The sequence below is a fragment of the Pelobates fuscus genome, chromosome 6 (assembly GCF_036172605.1).
Source record: "Pelobates fuscus isolate aPelFus1 chromosome 6, aPelFus1.pri, whole genome shotgun sequence".
NCBI lineage: Eukaryota > Metazoa > Chordata > Amphibia > Anura > Pelobatidae > Pelobates > Pelobates fuscus.
The window spans coordinates 57,553,588-57,572,006 of NC_086322.1; positions in this window are offsets into that span (position 1 = coordinate 57,553,588).

Sequence of the window (18,419 nt, forward strand, 5' to 3'; positions counted from 1 at the left end):
GCACAAGTGTAAAATGCGTTGTTACCATATATTGCTTGATCTTTATAAGAAATAAAAATCACTACGTCAAGTACAAACACACTTTTTACATTATCTCTGTGTGTGCCGTGAAGATTAATTTGAGTCAGATATCCAATTGTTGCATCGTTTGAACTAATCATAGACAACTGGATTAAAAAAAGGCAAAGATTCTAATTTTTTTTTTAAGTCTGCTGGGAAATATGACTTCTACTGCCATTTTTGATCTAAGTAATTGTTCAAAAGGAATACAATCATAGAGTAAAAAGCTGCTTAAAGAATTAAACATATAACGCTTGCAACGTGTAAAATGATTAACTAATCAAAATGTATTTTCATAATACTTAGCAGCCCTTTTTTTCTCAATTTGGTACCATTATAAGCAAACATTGACATTTCATGATTAAGAATGTAGGTAAGTTAGGTAGGTAAAATTTCAGTGATGTCAGTGGATAAGTTATTCTTTCCCATATTGCTGTTTTAGTTTTTACTATAAATGTCAACCACATGGATACATTATGTTTTAGGTCAGGGGATCTATTTTGCAAATTAAATGGTGCCTTATATGATACTTCCAGCCGTATGACCCTTAGAACTCTTTTCTGGGGTTATGTGGGCACAAGTGATGCACCCTAAGAATCTGATGCATTCCACGTTCTGAGGAGTCCTTGCATATAACTTTGTGCTGGGTTAGTGCATACCAATAGGCCCTGAAAATGTGTGTTTCTCCTACAACAGAAAATTACATATATTATATTTAAATATATCCTTTGCACCTGGCAGAAAATAAATGTTTCTCTTTCTCATTTTCATTTGTAATGATTTCCCTGTGTTTACCTTATCTAAAATTGATGCTAAATATTTAATAGAATTTTTTACTTATTTATATAATATATATATTATATTTCAGACGTATACCTGCCTGTATAATTTGCTAATATTTCTATATTACAAGCCTTGGTACTCTTGTCATCATAACTATCTCGTGCTATCCTATTGAACTCCCTGAGACCCCTCACCCGAGTCCCTGTTTCTCCCTCCCCCCGTCCCTTGTTTGATTTTATTGTGTATTCTTATTTATCAATTTGCTTTTCCCTTTTACTTTTGGAGAGAGAGAGAGAGAGAGAGAGAGACACTTGTGTATTGTGTTTTTCTTATTTTCTTATTCTGTTTTGTCTTCCCGTTTAGGGGTTGAGATCTTTACCTTCCCTTTTTTTTTTCCTTTTCCTTTCCCTTCTCTCTTTTGGCCCTTGACTCACTTAGTCTGGGCCTTAGCTATGCCTGGTTTCATTATTACGTGATTCAGGGAGGAGGAAAGTAATCATGATAGTTTTTATTAGGATATAATTTCCATTTTGCATATCCATGTATCCCAGTCTTCTATTTGGTTATATATATTTTCCAAGTTCACCAGGATACCCCTTTCCATTCTTGCTTGCCATATAACTTGTGATATTAATTCTTGAGTGCGTGGGATTATCCCTGTTTTCCAGTTTCGTGCCAGAAGTAGTTTAGCTGCTGTAATTATATGTAAAATTATCATCAATATTTTTTTTTTAGTTTTTGGCCATTGCAATTTTAGCAGAACTACTTCTTGCTTAAAAACTAATTTTATTTCTGTTATTTGATATATTACCTTGATTAAGTCTTTCCAGAATTTATTTATAGGTATGTACTGCCACCAACTGTGGATTAAATTGCCTTCATTAATATTACATTTCCAGCATCTATCTGATGACTGTGGGAAAATTTCCTTTAAACGTTTTGGTGTTAGGTACCATCTGTTTGAGAGTTTTAATTGTGTTTCCGTAAGATTTAAACAGTGTACATATTTATTTAATTTATTTAGAGAGTTTATCCACTCTTCTTCTTCTATATGTACTTGTAGTTCTTTTTCCCGTTTATTGATAAGTTCTATCGGTTTATCGTGTCTCCATCTATATATAGCTTTAGCGCATGTTGCCATTAGGTTTTTATAGTTCTTTAGTTCGAGTAGATGTTTGAGGATTATAATTTTGTGCCCTAATTTTGAAGAATATATTCTGCTAAAAAGCTCTTAATTCTCATAAAGTTAAAAGTGTCTTTCTGGGGAATATTGAATTCCTCCATAATTTAGTTAAAGGTTTTAAATTTGTGTTCCACCAGTATATTTTTTAATTCCCTTATCCCCCAGTGTCTATTTTTATGTGGTCTAAGATGTCAGAGATACTAGAAAAAGGGAGCACATTTATTATTCTATTTCTGAGACCTATGTTGTTTGAGAATTTGTCCCACCAACTAGTTCATTCTTTGAGTATCTGAGATTTGGTACGTGCCTCTCTGATGGATTTTTTTGTTCACGTCTAGAACCCAAAATAATGACGTTAAATTTCCTACCCCAGTTTTAGCATTTTAAAATTCCATTTTATACCATGTTTCTTGGATTTCGGCATCCTGCCTTGATCTAGCCAAAACTTTCATTTTATCTCTAACTCTAAAAAAGGATGAGTATAGCAAAAATAACCAGTTTTCTGGAAAATTACATGGGATCATTCTCCATAGATACAGCTATTTTTGTAAGATGTATGCTTTTAGGATATTGATCCTTCCCGACCAAGGAAATCCCATGCCTTTCCAATCTCTTAAATTTGTATTAGTTTGTGTTAGTAAGGGTAAAAGGTTGGCTTCTTCTAAGTCTTTTAAATCTGAGGTTAATGTTATACCTAAATATTTTAGCCTGTCCTTGTTTTCTGAGAGCCCAAGGTTTTGTACAAGAAAATTAATTAGCCTTTTTGTTCAAGTTTTTAGCTATAAATATGGATTTCTTTATATTCATTTTATATCCTGACACTTTGGAGTATTTGTTTATCTCCTTCAGAAGTTCTGGGACTAATGTTTTTGGTTCTTCTAAAGTTAGTAAGATGTCATATGCATAAATATTTAATTTACTTTGTTCTAAGGAGTTTGTAAATCTTTTAATTTTTTTATTTTGTCTTATTAGAATCACAAGGGGTTCTAACACCATTATGTACAATAAAAGGGAAAGAGGGCAGCCTTGTCTAGTCCCATTTTTAACGCTGAAATATTGTGATGTGAATCCAGACCCTATTACTTTAGCTACTGGAGAGCTGTAGAGAGTGGATATAGCTTGTAATATTGATCCAGTGATTCCAGATTGTTTTAAAGTGGCAAACATGAAACCCCATCCAACCCTGTCAAACGCTTTCTCTGCGTCTATTGACAGTAGCATTAGAAGGGTTCCATTATTCTCTGTTTCTTTTAATATGTTTATTATTGTTCTAACATTGTTGATTGACGACCTGCCTGGTATGAATCCTACTTGATCATTATTAATTAATTGTGGTATGACTATTATTAATCGATCAGCAAGGATAGAAGATAATATTTTAATATCAGTATATAGGTCTATAATTGCCAATCAGTTCTAAATCTTTATCTGCTTTTGGGATAGGGACAATATTCGCTCTCAACAGATCTCAAGGACAGCTTCCAGTATTCATTATGTAGTTGAAAATGGTGGTGAGTTCCCCTTTTAGTTGGTCTTTCATTAGTTTATAAAAATTGTTTGTGAAGCCATCTGGACTTTTGGAAGTCTTTATTTTAAGCTTATCTATGAATTTACTGACTTCTATTTCTGTTATAGACTGATTTATCAGCTTTAATTGGTCGGGCAAATTTTTTGGCATGGATACGTTTTTCGAAGAATTCCTCAATCTCTTTTTCCTTGCCATTTACCGGTATTTATTTTCATAGGTTGTATAGATTCTGGAAAAAACTCTGAAACGCTCCACCCATTTTTTCTGGGGTCATTAGATAGGTTTCTTTATCTTTTATTTTAAATATTACTCTTTTATGTTTCTCTTTTTTTTAATTTATTAGACATTAATGTTTCTGGCTTGTTACCTTTTAGCACTTGGATTGTAGTGCTTCTAACTGTTTGGTTGTTTTATTCATTAGCTGAACATTTATCTGTTTTTCTGTTTCTGCAATCTTCCTTGCTGTTTGTGTGGAAGGTGTTTTTTTTTATTTTGCCTCTTATATGCGCTTAATGTTGTATACAGTTTAAAGAGAGGCGGTAATCCTTTTTTATTTGCAGTGGCTGCCATTTTTATCAAATGGCCTCTAGCTATGCTTTTATAAGCACACCAGACCGTGATATCTGGTGTACCTTTGTTTTTATTTTCTAAAAAAAAGAGATTTGTTATATTCTTAATTTCCTCAACATTTTTTTTTGTGTAATAAGAAATCATTTATATGCCACTCTTTTTGAAATGTGTCAAACTTATCTTTATATTACAACATAATTGTACTACGCTCTGACCATGCTATATTCTGTATCTCTATTCTTTTGAGAAGATACAGCATGGTCACTTTACCCAGGATAAGGTCGATTCTGGAGTCTGAATTGAATATTCTAGAATAGCATGTATAATCTAGGTCGGAAGGGATGAAATGTTCTCCATATATCTCTTAGATTATGATTATTTAGTACGTTTTGCAATCTATTTTCAGTTATTTTCCTGCTTATCCTGTCATTCTGGCTCTTTCTGTCTTTCAGAGTGTCCACTTCACAGTTAAAGTCCCCCATAATTAATGCCAACCCTTGTTTAATCTGCTCTATTTTCTTGAACACTTTTGTGATAAATTTTATTGTATATTTATTTGGCGAATAAATGATAACTAATGTGAATATTTTATTATTTATTTCACACATTAGAATAATGTAACATCATTCTGGGTCTAGATCTTGATCTTTAATGATTAGGGAGACATTTTTTGCAAACATAAAAGCTACGCCTCTTTTTTTGTTTGTTTTCTAGAGCCACACTTATAATAGTAGGGTATCTTAATTAATTAATTAATTAATTATATTTTGATTAGTGAACCAGTGGGTTTCTTGCAGGGCACAAATGTGTACCTGATTTTTTATCAGGAAGTCCCCAATTATAGACCTTTTACATGGTGTATTGATCCCCAGGGCATTTATTGATAACAACTTAAATTATATTTTCTTGTCAGTTCTCGAGGCTCTCTCTCTCTTCATGAGTTTCTAAAGTTTTATAGAAAAGTAAAAAAAAAAAAACATAATTGTTTGTAATTACATAAAAATAAGATGGGCTGCTCCCAAGCAATGGTGTCAACCAAAGAAAAAAGTGATGTATGGCAAAAAGCTCCCGCCAACAGTATCTTGAGTTATACAAAACATTAGTGAGATATAGCTTCCACATGTCCTGTGGGAAAAGCGTACTGGGGGTAGGCGAAATAGGGGGAGCCTACCTACAGATAATACTAGTATAGGAAAATATATATATATAAGTAAATAAATAAATAATTAAAAAACAAGAAAAAATAATAAAATGCAAAAATATGAAAGAAGAAATCTACCCAGGTACACATTAATGTTCCTAATGTGTGTAGGAGATAGGGATAGGGGAGAACCCTGTAAATCTACATACCACATCTCAGCTTATTGTTAAGTCTATTTTGCTAAAGTGTTTTAACTAATAATTTTTTTACATTTCATTTTACAAAACTTGTGTTACTCTTAAATCTATCACTCTTTTCCTTATCCCTTTCTTTCTTTTCCTCCTGGTGTAGGTTTGTGCCCTACTGTATAATTATAAGTTCCTTTTTTTAATATAATTGTGTCTTGTACATTGATACTTTCATTTTAATTAGTGTAAACTTAAAAGGAAAATATTTTTCTTCATTTATGCATCACTTATCTTGTTAAGTGACTGTTAAATCAAATTTCTAAAATATTCTACATATCTCTATTTTAATTTCTCTGTTTCCCCTAAATTCTTGGTTATACTTTTTATATCTCCCTCATATCCCCTTAATCCCCTTGTGCTATTGACTAAAAAACGCAAAAAAAATCTGTATTCTCTCTTGTTTCTTATATATTCTTTTCCGTCTTCCCTTATTACAAGGTTAGGTGCCACTTGTGCCATTTTTCCTTTCTTTTTTCCTTTCTCTCCCCTCTGAAATTTGGGGCCTCCCCATTTGTTGACTAGTGGTTGAAGCTGTTTCCGATTTTGTTTTTGCTTAACCAACTCTTTAGGTCATGATTAATGGTGGTGGTCATCCCTTCGTGAGATTTGATAATTCGCGTTGGGAATTCCCATCGGTAATTAATATTGTTCTGTCTCAGAATTTGTGTGCTGTCAGAGAAGGTCTTCCTTTTTTGTCTGGTTGGCTATGACGGGTCCTGGAATATTTTCAATGTTTCGTATTCTTCTGAGCATTTATTGCTTCTTAAGGCTCTCAGAATTTGTGACTCAATTTTGGAAGAGGCTCAGCATATCAATACATCTCTTGGAAGATGTTCTGGGACACCCTTGGGTTTGTTCAGTCTGTGGCATCTTTCCATTTTGGGAATTCTGGGGTCCCATTCAACCTTCAGATGCTTAAAGAATTCCTCTATGTATAATTCCAGATATTTTAGATTTATTTGTTCTGATACTCCTCTAATTCTTAAGTTGTTCCGTCTTGACTCTTGACCGGTCCTCTAGGTCTGTCAGTTTGTTCTTCATGTCAACAATCTTTTTTTCCGGAGCCAAATGTTCTTCTTTGTGGACTTTTTCCTTTTGTTCCAATCCATTTAGTTTTAATATAATATGATTTAATATAACTTTTAATCAAAATGGAGCATCTTGTGAAAAAAAGTTAACAAAGTGATAGATGATTTGCTATGTTTTAAACAAAGTCATATATATTAGAGACATGACTGTAACGAACGCACCCTACTCCAAGAGTGTTTGTGTGATGTAGTTGTGGTGGTGAAAGGGTTAAAGTTCACTATTTGTCTGCACTAGACTGGAAATAATGATAAAATAGTGACCACCCCCTTGTGTTCCAGACCAACATCAATCCAAATGGAAACATTTTGTTCTATCTCCTCTTATGTACTTGCCGCAAAAATAATAATTGCATCTATAAATTTGTTACCATATTTCCATTTCATTATTATTATTTTATTATTTATATAGGGCCATCAGATTCCGTAGCGCTGTACAAAGGGATAGATATGTAACACTCCTTACTTGTGACTCAACATAGCGGACATCACAACCCCTTCCCCTATGGTTAAGTTACGCAAATCATGTTTGGGCTTGATTAGAAGATTGTGCTTGTCCTATTCTAAATACAATAAAAATGAGGCTTAATTAATAATCTGTGGGTAAGTATTAATATTTATTTTATATTTAAACCAGACTTCCAGGCCACTTATGTGTGACTTCTCACACTTTGCAGAGTCTTTGATTAATCAAAGGATCAATCCATATGGTAAACCATCTGGCCCCTTTCACATTCCTATGCAACTTACATTACCCATTCTGTCATCTGACCTCGGCCAAGTTGCCAATTCATATATGCACTACATAAATTACATTAAATGCCAATATTCAATTAATTATGCACCCTTGGCGTGACAATGACGGTGTAATAATGTACTGCTTGGTACTCTGAAACCAAAGTGAGTATTCATTTTATCAATGTTAAATCCAAAGGCTGCTACTTTCTTCTAATACTAACCATTCATATTGCTGGCCTACCTGACACAGTGCTTTCCTGACTCTAATCCTTCCTCTCTCATTGATCCGTCTCAAGCTTGTTTTCCAGGATTTAGCCTCTCCAGCATCCTGTTTAAATTTGAGTACTACAAGGTAGTCTTGTGAATCACTTCTGCTGAAAATAAAAATATAAAATTCTGGACTGCCGAATATTGCCATGTGATGGTTTAGCTCCCCGAATCTTGTTAACAAAAACAATTCAGGAAAACAAATAGACAAACTAAAATGGTGTGAAAATGGGTCCATAGATGTACTGCAAAATATATACATAATCAAATTATTATGTATATATTTTACAGTGCATTGGTAGGCACATTTTCCTACCATTTGGGTCACAGATCAAGTGGGAAAAAGTAACCAATAGAGGGAAAAAGGAGGAGGAGTAGTAAAAAAGAAATCTATATGTTTATGTATATATATACACAATAAATAAATATAGACTTTTTTTTAGATCACCTCCTTTTTTCCCTTCTGTTGGTCCCTTCTTACTTGATCTGTGAATAAAATCAATATGTATTTGCTGTCCCTTAGCCATCAATCATTTTCTTTTCCACTGGAAATCTCTTATTTTTGGCGCCATAGATCAAAGTCAGAATCGTAACTCAAATCAAGCATGCTCGTCTTTTTCACAGGCTTGCTTGCATCGACCTATCCAGCTAACAGAAAAAAACAAGAACCTTAATTTCTAAATTTCCCAGCACTTGAGTCCATCTAACCAGCATACAGAAAAAAAACATACAGTACTTAATTTCCAGTACCCGATCGCCAACATTCTGACAATTTACAGTTTGTAACAAATCTCCAAGTCTACTACAAGGATCACGTGTGTTTTCCACTTCTGTTTTAATTCTGGCAAATTTACTAGTTCCTATTCACTATCACACATTATCGATGACACTCAGATATACTTCCTTTCTCCTGATCGCTATTATTTCCTCTGGATTGTGTCAATAAATGACACTTTTTTGTCACTTACTGGATAACTGCTGGTTTGTAATAGCCCAGTATTTATAAAACAGTGCTTTTATATTTTACTTGTTACATCGGTATTCAATTAAGTTTATAGGGTCTCAGTTATCCATGCTGATTTTTATGGTTCTGACAAATGCTAATTCAGTGCATTAAAGTGAACACTAATTAAAATAGGACAACATGTTGTCAGTTAAAGGGACACTATAGTCACCACAACAACTTAATGAAGCAGTTTTGGTGTATAGATCATGCCCCTGCAGCCTCACTGCTCAATCCTCTGCCATTTAGGAGTTAAATCACTTTGTTTATGAACCCTAGTCACACCTCCCTGTATGTGACTTGCACAGCCTCCCTTAACACTTCCTGTAAAGTCATCTACAGTTTATCCTTCATTTATTGCAAGTTCTGTTAAATTTAGATTTTCTTATCCCCTGCTGTTAATAGCTTGCTAGACCCTGCAAGATCCTCCTATATGTGATTAAAGTTTAATTTACATAGAAAGAGGTACAAGTATTGAAAGTGAAATCAGTTTTTTTTTCTCATGCAGGCTGTGTCAATCAGAGTCAGGGGAGGTGTGACAAGGACTGTATAAACAGAACAAAAGTGATTTAACTCCTAAATGGCAGTGGATTGAGCAGTGAAACCTGAGAGGCATGATCTACACACTAAAACTGCTTTATTAAGCTAAAGTTCACTAGGTGACTATAGTGTTCCCTTAATCATTAAGTCATAGGAAAACAGTGACAAGCAATATTGCATTTTACAGTTATATACAGTTGTTAATATTCACGTGCTGTCCAGTCTGTTATAATAATCTCAACTTACTCTGCAGTTTACAGCTGTAGCTGTCTCTTTTATTCTTTGAGGTTAAAGGTCAATGTATCCTTGGTCTTGAATAATGCTTTATATTAATGTCCATGAATCACTCATCCACACCTATGCCAGGTTTATGCATCCATGATTGTCTTTATGGATTGATAGGCCTAGTCCCAAATAGTAGATGTAACAAATTTGCTTTCTCACATGCCTGACCTACTGATATCTATCCTGCTTCATTAAATATATTGTTTTGGATAGCTGACAGTTGCTTCTCTGCATTTAAAGATCATGTCAGTCTTAATATTAAGCACTTTTAGTATTTTCACCTAGCCATTTTATCAACAATGTCTGCCAAATGTAGCTGTACATTTTTTAATCACAGCTAAAAAAAATTAATAAATCACATACCGAATTAGACAATAAATCTTCATGTTAGACTTGCCCTGATGCATTTTTGTGGCTGGCTGTATTTTAATTTAAAAAAAACACGAGTCAGGATATGTTTTTTTTTCTATGGACGTTATGATGAACAAAATAGAAATGAAGAAAGAATATCAAGACTTTGACAGGTAAATCTAAATATTTTTTATGGTTATTTTTTTATTTAGTTTGGAACATTTAGACCTTCTTTACTATAAAATATTAGTCTTAGGGAGTCGGTAAGGCCATATTTGGGGGTGTCTAGGGGCTATTGTGATTCCTAGACATCAAGGGGGTTATACAGTGTTACCACAACCCCTTTTGGGCCAAGGGAATAGGCATAGCTTGCCCCCATATCAGTATTTAAGAGGTTAGCCCCTTTGAGGGGACGGAAGAGTGGGCATCTTCTTGCTTCGTGTCAACAATGCGTAGGTTAACCCCTTAGGAGAGTCAGGGGATTGGCTGTCTCTGGGCCACATATTAATTTATACTCTGCCGTCCGTTAAGTGGAGAATTCAGTTATCTTACTGTGAGAGAGTCAGTGTTTCTCTCTAGTTACATACATATATTACTTTCTCAATATAACTGTACCTTTTAGTGCCACAAGGGAGAGCAGTGTGTTTTTTTATATGGTTTCTCGTGGATTGCTTGTGTTTCAGTTGGACCACTTTACTAATTGGCTTTGCAGCAAATTTATGCCAGTTAGTAGACTTGCGCAGAGTGAAAAAAATTGTTTTGTTAGAACCACTTTGTGGCAAAATAAAAAATCAGGGCAGCAGCTTTTCATAGGGTATTTTGGCTTATTAGAATTTAAACTGTAGGAAAATATTCAAGAAAAAGGAACAGATGAACCAAATGGGCCAATCAGTGTATTGCAGCTCATAGGTGCATTTTCCCACCATTTGGTTCTTACTAGTGATGTACCGAACTGTCCGCCGGCGAACAGTTCCCGGCGAACTTAGCGTGTTCGCGTTCGCCACGGCGGGCGGACACATGCGCAGTTCGATCCGCCCCCTATTCGTCATCATTGGGCAAACTTTGACCCTGTGCCTCTCGGTCAGCAGACACATTCCAGCCAATCAGCAGCACTCCCTCCCTTCCACACCCTCCAACCTCCCTCCCAGCATCCATTTTCGATTCATTCGGAAGCTGCATGCTTAGTGAGAGGAGGGAAAGTTTAGCTGCTGCTGATTAGATAGGGAAATTGATAGCTAGGCTAGGGTATTCAGTGTCCACTACAATCCTGAAGGACTCATCTGATCTCTGCTGTAAGGACAGCACCCCAAAAAGCCCTTTTTAGGGCTATAACATCAGGCTGCTTTTTTTTTTTTTTCCTGTGTAATGTAATTGCAGGTGCCTGCCTGCCAGCTTCTGTGTGAGGTTCACATTGGATACTGTGCCTACTTGCCCAGTGCCACCACTCATATCTGTTTTAACAATTGGTTAAGCTTTACATTTAAAATAAATATTTTTTTTTCACTGTAATAGAAGAGCAGTTGCCTGCCTGCCAGCTTCTGTGTGAGGTTCACATTGGATACTGTGCCCACTTGCCCAGTGCCACCACTCATATCTGTTTTAACAATAGCTTAAGCTTTAGATTTTAAAGAAATCATTTTTTTTCACTGTAATAGAAGATCAGTTAGTTGTCTGCAAGCGTCTGGGTGTCAGGCCTACTTCAGCGTGTGCTCTGCAGACCTGTGCCAGCGTGCTTTGACAGTTGCCAATCATATCTGGTGTCTCTTTAGCGTGCTTTTACAAAGAAAAAAGGTTTCCAGTGTAAGCTAATAGCAGCCAGTCAGTGTCCTTCAAGCGGCTCTGTCAGGCCTTCCTTCAGCGTGTGCCCTGCACAACCCTGCCAGCGTGCTTTGACAGTTGCCAATCATATCTGGTGTCTCTTTAGCGTGCTTTTACAAAGAAAAAAGGTTTCCAGTGTAAGCTAATAGCAGCCAGTCAGTGTCCTTCAAGCGGCTCTGTCAGGCCTTCCATCAGCTTTTGCCCTGCACAACCCTGCCAGCGTGCTTTGACAGTTGCCAATCATATCTGGTGTCTCTATAGCGTGCTTTTACAAAGAAAAAAGGTTTCCAGTGTAAGCTAATAGCAGCCAGTCAGTGTCCTTCAAGCGGCTCTGTCAGGCCTTCCTTCAGCGTGTGCCCTGCACAACCCTGCCAGCGTACTTTGACAGTTGCCACTCATATCTGGTGTCTCTATAGCGTGCTTTTACAACCAAAATTTAGTTTCCACTGTAATAGAAGAGCAGTTGCCTGCCTGCCAGCTTCTGTGTGAGGTTCACATTGGATACTGTGCCTACTTGCCCAGTGCCACCACTCATATCTGTTTTAACAATTGGTTAAGCTTTACATTTAAAATAAATATATTTTTTCACTGTAATAGAAGAGCAGTTGCCTGCCTGCCAGCTTCTGTGTGAGGTTCACATTGGATACTGTGCCCACTTGCCCAGTGCCACCACTCATATCTGTTTTAACAATAGCTTAAGCTTTAGATTTTAAAGAAATCATTTTTTTTCACTGTAATAGAAGATCAGTTAGTTGTCTGCAAGCGTCTGGGTGTCAGGCCTACTTCAGCGTGTGCTCTGCAGACCTGTGCCAGCGTGCTTTGACAGTTGCCAATCATATCTGGTGTCTCTTTAGCGTGCTTTTACAAAGAAAAAAGGTTTCCAGTGTAAGCTAATAGCAGACAGTCAGTGTCCTTCAAGCGGCTCTGTCAGGCCTTCCTTCAGCGTGTGCCCTGCACAACCCTGCCAGCGTACTTTGACAGTTGCCACTCATATCTGGTGTCTCTATAGCGTGCTTTTACAACCAAAATTTTGTTTCCACTGTAATAGAAGAGCAGTTGCCTGCCTGCCAGCTTCTGTGTGAGGTTCACATTGGATACTGTGCCTACTTGCCCAGTGCCGCCACTCATATCTGTTTTAACAATTGGTTAAGCTTTACATTTAAAATAAATATTTGTTTTCACTGTAATAGAAGAGCAGTTGCCTGCCTGCCAGCTTCTGTGTGAGGTTCACATTGGATACTGTGCCTACTTGCCCAGTGCCACCACTCATATCTGTTTTAACAATTGGTTAAGCTTTACATTTAAAATAAATATTTTTTTTTCACTGTAATAGAAGAGCAGTTGCCTGCCTGCCAGCTTCTGTGTGAGGTTCACATTGGATACTGTGCCCACTTGCCCAGTGCCACCACTCATATCTGTTTTAACAATAGCTTAAGCTTTAGATTTTAAAGAAATCATTTTTTTTCACTGTAATAGAAGATCAGTTAGTGTCTGCAAGCGTCTGGGTGTCAGGCCTACTTCAGCGTGTGCTCTGCAGACCTGTGCCAGCGTGCTTTGACAGTTGCCAATCATATCTTGTGTCTCTTTAGCGTGCTTTTACAAAGAAAAAAGGTTTCCAGTGTAAGCTAATAGCAGCCAGTCAGTGTCCTTCAAGCGGCTCTGTCAGGCCTTCCTTCAGCGTGTGCCCTGCACAACACTGCCAGCGTGCTTTGACAGTTGCCAATCATATCTGGTGTCTCTTTAGCGTGCTTTTACAAAGAAAAAAGGTTTCCAGTGTAAGCTAATAGCAGCCAGTCAGTGTCCTTCAAGCGGCTCTGTCAGGCCTTCCTTCAGCGTGTGCCCTGCACAACACTGCCAGCGTGCTTTGACAGTTGCCAATCATATCTGGTGTCTCTTTAGCGTGCTTTTACAAAGAAAAAAGGTTTCCAGTGTAAGCTAATAGCAGCCAGTCATTGTCCTTCAAGCGGCTTTGTCAGGCCTTCCTTCAGCGTCTGCCCTGCACAACCCTGCCAGCGCGCTTTGACAGTTGCCAATCATATCTGGTGTCTCTTTAGCGTGCTTTTACAAAGAAAAAAGGTTTCCAGTGTAAGCTAATAGCAGCCAGTCAGTGTCCTTCAAGCGGCTCTGTCAGGCCTTCCATCAGCTTTTGCCCTGCACAACCCTGCCAGCGTGCTTTGACAGTTGCCAATCATATCTGGTGTCTCTATAGCATGCTTTTACAAAGAAAAAAGGTTTCCAGTGTAAGCTAATAGCAGCCAGTCAGTGTCCTTCAAGCGCCTCTGTCAGGCCTTCCTTCAGCGTGTGCCCTGCACAACCCTGCCAGCGTACTTTGAAAGTTGCCACTCATATCTGGTGTCTCTATAGCGTGCTTTTAAAACCAAAACTTTGTTTCCACTGTAATAGAAGAGCAGTTGCCTGCCTGCCAGCTTCTGTGTGAGTTTCACAGTGGATACTGTGCCCTCTTGCCCAGTGCCACCACTCATATCTGGTTTTACAACAGCTTAAGCTTTAGATTTAAAATAAATAATTTTTTTCACTGTAATAGAAGAGCAGTTAGTTGTCTGCAAGCGTCTGGGTGTCAGGCCTACTTCAGCGTGTGCTCTGCAGACCTGTGCCAGTGTGCTTTGACAGTTGCCACTCATATCTTGTGTCTCTATAGCGTGCTTTTAAAACCAAAATTTGTTTTTCACTGTTATAGATTGAATAGCAGTTACTTGTCTTCAAGCGGGTGTCTCAGGCCTACAGTGTGTGCTCTGCAGAACTGTTCCAGTGCACATTGCCAATCATATCTGGTGTCTCTATAGCGTGCTTTTAAAACCAAAATTTGTTTTTCACTGTTATAGATTGAATAGCAGTTACTTGTCTTCAAGCGGGTGTCTCAGGCCTACAGTGTGTGCTCTGCAGAACTGTTCCAGTGCACATTGCCAATCATATCTGGTGTCTCTATAGCGTGCTTTTAAAACCAAAATTTGTTTTTCACTGTTATAGATTGAATAGCAGTTACTTGTCTTCAAGCGGGTGTCTCAGGCCTACAGTGTGTGCTCTGCAGAACTGTTACAGTTCACATTGCCAATCATATCTGGTCTCACAGTAGCTTGCACGCATAGTACCACTAATCCCCAAAAAAATGACAGGCAGAGGCAGGCCACCCCGCAGGGGCCGTCGTGGTCGTGGTGCTGTGATTCCCTTTTGCCCTGCCAAAAGGCAATCCCCAACTTGTACTCGATTGTGCAAAAGGAAGTCATGGCATGTCTGGCACACAGTGTTGGGGCAAGGGTCCATCTGACCACTGATACCTGGTCTGCAAAGCATGGTCAGGGCAGGTATATCACCTACACTGCGCATTGGGTAAACCTGCTGACGGCTGACAAGCAAGGAATGCGTGGCATTGCAGAGGAGTTGGTGACACCGCCACGAATTGCAGGCAGTCCTGCTGCCACCTCCTCTACTCCTCCTACTCCATCCTCTTCCATAACCTCATCGGCTGAGTCCTCTTGTGCCGCTGCTTCTTGCTCCACATCAACGGCACCCCCCCAGCTCCCCAGGTACTATTCCACATCCCGGATACGGCAGTGTCACGCCGTCTTGGGTTTGACTTGCTTGAAAGCAGAGAGTCACACCGGACAAGCACTCCTGTCCGCCCTGAACGCACAAGTGGAAAAGTGTCTGACTCCGCAGCAACTGGATATCGGCAAAGTGGTGTGTGACAACGGAAAAAATTTGATAGCGGCATTGAAGTTGGGCAAGTTGACACATGTGCCGTGCATGGCACATGTGTGTAATCTGATCGTACAACGCTTTGTGCATAAGTACACAGGCTTACAGGACGTCCTGAAGCAGGCCAGGAAGGTGTGTGGCCATTTCAGGCGTTCCTACACGGCCATGGCTCACTTTGCCGATATCCAGCGGCGAAACAACATGCCAGTGAGGCGCTTGATTTGCGACAGCCCTACACGTTGGAATTCAACACTCCTAATGTTCGACCGCCTGCTCCAACAAGAAAAAGCTGTTAATGAATATTTGTATTACCGGGGTGCTAGGACAGCCTCTGGGGAGCTGGGAATTTTTTTGCCACGTTACTGGACGCTCATGCGCAATGCCTGTAGGCTCATGCGTCCTTTTGAGGAGGTGACAAACCTAGTCAGTCGCAACGAAGGCACTATCAGCGACATCATACCATTTGTTTTCTTCATGGAGCGTGCCCTGCGAAGAGTGCTGGATCAGGCTGTAGATGAGCGTGAAGAGGAAGAGGAAGAGTTGTGGTCACCATCACCACCAGAAACAGCCTTATCAGCATCGCTTGCTGGACCTGCGGCAACGCTGGAAGAGGATTGTGAGGAAGAGGAGTCAGAGGAGGATTGTAGCTTTGAGGAGGAGGAGGAGGAGCAAGACCAAACACAACAGGCATCCCAGGGTGCTCGTTGTCACCTATCTGGTACCCGTGGTGTTGTACGTAGCTGGGGGGAAGAACATACCTTCAATGACATCAGTGAGGAGGAGGAACGGGAAATGAGTAGCTCGGCATCCAACCTTGTGCAAATGGGGTCTTTCATGCTGTCCTGCCTGTTGAGGGACCCTCGTATAAAAAGGCTGAAGGAGAACGACCTGTACTGGGTGTCCACGCTACTAGACCCCCGGTATAAGCAGAAAGTGGCGGAAATGTTACCGAATTACAACAAGTCGGAAAGGATGCAGCATTTGCAAAATAAATTAAAAAGTATGCTTTACACAGCGTATAAGGGTGATGTCACAGCACAACGGGAATCTAACAGGGGGAGAGATGGAAGTCATCCTCCTCCTCCTCCTGCCACGACCACGCCGGCAAGGACAGGACGCTTTAAAGACGTGTTGTTGATGGAGGACATGCGGACCTTTTTAAGTCCTATGCATCGCCACAGCCCTTCGGGATCCACCCTCAGAGAGCGACTCGACCGACAGGTAGCAGACTACCTCGCCTTAACTGCAGATATCGACACTCTGAGGAGCGATGAACCCCTTGACTACTGGGTGTGCAGGCTTGACCTGTGGCCTGAGCTATCCCAATTTGCGATAGAACTTCTGGCCTGCCCCGCTTCAAGTGTCCTGTCAGAAAGGACCTTCAGTGCAGCAGGAGGTATTGTTACTGAGAAGAGAAGTCGCCTAGGTAAAAAAAGTCTAGATTACCTCACCTTTATTAAGATGAATGAGGGATGGATCCCGAAGGGACTGACACTGGGCGATACATTCGCTTAAAAAAGGCCTGATGAGATGAGCTGCCTTGGGCTAAAAATGGTCCACACGCTGCTGTATTTTAGCTCTGAATGACGTTTGACTTGCGTGACTTATCCGCCACCAACTAGGGTTCAATCCGCCATGTTTTAGGGCACTTTCTGCCTGTGAAACAAACATCAATTTTTCTGGCCGCTGCTACAGCAGCGGCTGCAACAATACCAAATTTTTCAGGCATGTGTACATGCCTAATTTTTAGGCCCACTGGTGCAGCACTGTGGCTTCAAAAACCAAACCAAAAATTAAAATCCTCCAAGATGGCACCAATATACCAGTGGTCTAAGCATCTTCCCACCTTGGCCTAAAAAGGGGAGGTGATTCAACAATTAAAAATCTCTGCCATTTACACGTCCACTGATAGGAGACGCGGAAGGTATTAAACTGATATGAACAATACTCCACTCCTATCAGTAGGTCCGTCCCATTGTGATTTATGCCCCCCACCCACCGCGCAGGGATGGGGGCCGGGGGGGAGGAAAGTAGGCCCCCCATTGTGATTTATGCCCCCCACCCCCCGCGCAGGGGTGGGGGCCGAGGGGGGGAGGACAGTAGGTCACCCCATTGTGATTTATGGCCCCCACCCACCGCGCAGGGGTTGGGGAGGACAGTAGCTCCCCCCAGTGTGTATCATGGGCTTTGAGGACAGGTGTCAATCCATACCTGCCAAGTGACCCTATGTAGGGGGAACAGTCTCTATTCTGCTCTGTGTCAGTGTGTATCATGGTCTCTGTGGACGGGAAACAGTCTCTATTCTGCTCTGTGTCAGTGTGTATCATGGTCTCTGTGGACAGGGAACAGTCCCTATTCTGCTCTGTGTCAGTGTGTATCATGGTCTCTGTGGACGGGGAACAGTCTCTATTCTGCTCTGTGTCAGTGTGTATCATGGACTCTGTGGACAGGGAACAGTCCCTATTCTGCTCTGTGTCAGTGTGTATCAGGGGTTTTGAGGACAGGTGTCAATCCATATCTGCCAAGTGACCCTATGTAGGGGTAACAGTCCCTATTCTGCTCTGTGTCAGTGTGTATCATGGTCTCTGTGGACAGGGAACAGTCTCTATTCTGCTCTGTGTCAGTGTGTATCAGGGGTTTTGAGGACAGGTGTCAATCCATATCTGCCAAGTGACCCTATGTAGGGGGAACAGTCCCTATTCTGCTCTGTGTCAGTGTGTATCAGGGGTTTTGAGGACAGGTGTCAATCCATATCTGCCAAGTGACCCTATGTAGGGGTAACAGTCTCTATTCTGCTCTGTGTCAGTGTGTATCATGGTCTCTGTGGACGGGAAACAGTCTCTATTCTGCTCTGTGTCAGTGTGTATCATGGTCTCTGTGGACAGGGAACAGTCCCTATTCTGCTCTGTGTCAGTGTGTATCATGGTCTCTGTGGACGGGGAACAGTCTCCATTCTGCTCTGTGTCAGTGTGTATCATGGTCTCTGTGGACAGGGAACAGTCCCTATTCTGCTCTGTGTCAGTGTGTATCATGGTCTCTGTGGACGGGGAACAGTCTCTATTCTGCTCTGTGTCAGTGTGTATCATGGTCTCTGTGGACAGG